At 35.2% G+C, this 2556-nt stretch overlaps 1 non-coding gene across 1 annotated transcript; it reads right to left on the reverse strand.

Moving 5' to 3' along the window:
• Positions 1–456: 456 nt before the first annotated feature.
• Positions 457–563, reverse strand: LOC136204958 (small nucleolar RNA R71). The gene has a single exon (XR_010675768.1). It is a non-coding gene; the product is annotated as a small nucleolar RNA R71 (small nucleolar RNA).
• Positions 564–2556: the final 1993 nt, after the last annotated feature.

A 2556-nucleotide genomic window follows, 5' to 3' on the forward strand; every position in this document is an offset into this window, starting at 1 on the left:
AAAACAGTTAAAAAGAACAAGAAAAACAAGAAAAACAAAAACAAAAACAACACCCTAATAAAAACCAGAGATACTGAGCCAGAAATTATGGCTACACTTATGGATTACGCTAGGCCAGGAGTGGCCGGTGTAACAAACAGCATAGTTAGACCTCAAATAAATGCAAACCAATTTGAAATTAAGCCAGCATTGCGTAATATGTTGCAAAATAACGTAACATTTTACGGGTTGCCTAACGAAAATCCTAACACCCATTTGACAAATTTCTTAGAAATTTGCGACACTTTTAAAATAACAGATGTGACTGCGGAAGCAATCAAACTTCGCCTTTTTCCTTTTACTTTGAAGGATCGAGCCAAAGAATGTTTAACTTCTATGCCAGCCGCAACATTTGAAACTTGGGAGCAATTAGCCCAAACATTTTTATCAAAATATTTTCCTTTAGCAAAAATTGCAAGAGTCATAAAAGAGTTAACATCTTTTTCTCAAAATGATAATGAAACTCTTTATGAGGCTTGGGAACGTTTTAAAGAACTTCAACGTTTATGCCCACACCACCAATTGTCCGCTGAACTTTTAATGCAAACATTTTATAATGGATTAAATCCTACAACTAGAGGTTCATTAGATGCTATGTCTGGAGGGTTATTCATGAAGAAAACATCGGCCCAAGCAAGAGAACTTTTGGAGGAAATGGCAATCAACAGTAGTATGTGGCCCGCGGAGCGTGGACATATACCAGCGGCGAAACCATCATCCTTAACTACATCATCAGTTAAAGGTATAGTGAATCTTGATCCAGTTGCGATGTTGCAAGCCCAATTTTCTGCCTTATCGCACAAAATTGATAGGTTTATGGCACCGTGCGATCCTAATGGTAATCCAATCCAAACGGATGTGGATTATGAAGGTATGAGCGAAATTGAACAAGTAAATTTTGTCCAAGGGCAAAACCAAACTAATAACCCTTATTCCAATACATATAATCCTGGATGGAGAAATCATCCTAACTTTAACTGGAGAGATAATAGTACTAATACAAATGCTAATCAAAATCGTACCACTAATTATCAAAATCAATCAAGAGATACGATTAGCACTTTATCTTCTAAGATCGACAAATTTATTGATGCTATGACTGGAAAAATAAGTAATCACGATGATGGTTTTAAACGGATCGAGAATAAATTCGATCAGCTTATTAAAAACCAATCATCTAGCATCCATAATTTGGAGGTTCAAATTGGACAACTCGCTAAATCAATTCCATCCCGCAAAGAGGAAAGTCTTCCCAGCCATACGGAAGAAAATTCGAAAGAGCATGTAAAGGCTATCACTCTTCGCTCAGAGAAAAATTACTTAGGTCCGAAAATGCCCGGGAATTCAACTTTACCAGGAACTGATTTACCAAAATCCAAAGAAGATACATTAAACCAAAAAGATACACCAATTGACTCAAGTACAAAAACTTTTGTACCCAAACCACCTTTTCCACACAAAGTCCGCAATAAGGACTATGACAAACAACTTTTAACATTTTTAGACAAACTTAAAAATTTGCATATTAATTTAACGTTTATGGATGCGATTACGCAAATTCCCAATTACGGTAAATTCCTAAAAGATTTAATTTCAAAGAAAATCAGTTGGGAAGGAATTTCATCCATTTCGCTAACTGAAGATTGCAGTTCAATTGTGTCAAGTAATTTGCCCACTAAGCTCAAAGATACCGGATGTTTTACCATTCCATGTAAGTTGGGAGATATTGAATTCCCAAGTTGTCTTTGTGATTTAGGAGCAAGCATAAACTTGATGTCATTATCTATTTTTAATAAGTTAGGCTTAGAAGAAGATATCAAACGTACCAATATGGTTTTGCAATTAGAGGATCAAACCACTAAAAGACCATATGGTATTATCGAGGATGTTTTAGTTAAAGTTGACAAATTTATTTTTCCTACCGATTTCATTATATTAGATTTTGCATATGACGTTAATTGTCCGCTAATCTTTGGTAGACCGTTCATGAACACGGGACGTGCTCTAGTTTATGTGTCGGAAGGGAAAGTAGTTTTGAGAATAGGAGACGATAAGATCGAGTTTGATATGAACCAAGCAATGAAATATCCTATGGAGGATTTCTCTTGTATGAAACTTGATTTAGTTGAAGAATGTGTAAATGACATTATTCAAAAAGAAGAAATAATAGAACCTATAATGAGTGAAGAATTAGAAGATAAGGACCCAGAGCCTTTGATTCGAGAAGATGGACCAGTTCTGCCTTCAATTATAATTCCACCTAAATTAGAACTTAAAGAATTACCAAACCATTTGAGGTACGCTTTCTTAGGCGAAGGCGACTCTCTACCTATAATTATCTCTAACAAACTAACACAGGTTCAAGAAGAAAAATTAAAGGAAGTTGTTAGAAATAGAATAGGAAGTATGGGATGGCAAATTTCAGACTTAAAAGGAATTAATCCTAGTATTGTAATGCACATAATTTACTTAGAAGAAGATAAGCCACCTAAAGCGGATAGGCAAAGACGCTTAAAT

Source organism: Euphorbia lathyris, chromosome 8 (assembly GCF_963576675.1).
Source record: "Euphorbia lathyris chromosome 8, ddEupLath1.1, whole genome shotgun sequence".
Classification (NCBI taxonomy): Eukaryota; Viridiplantae; Streptophyta; class Magnoliopsida; order Malpighiales; family Euphorbiaceae; genus Euphorbia; species Euphorbia lathyris.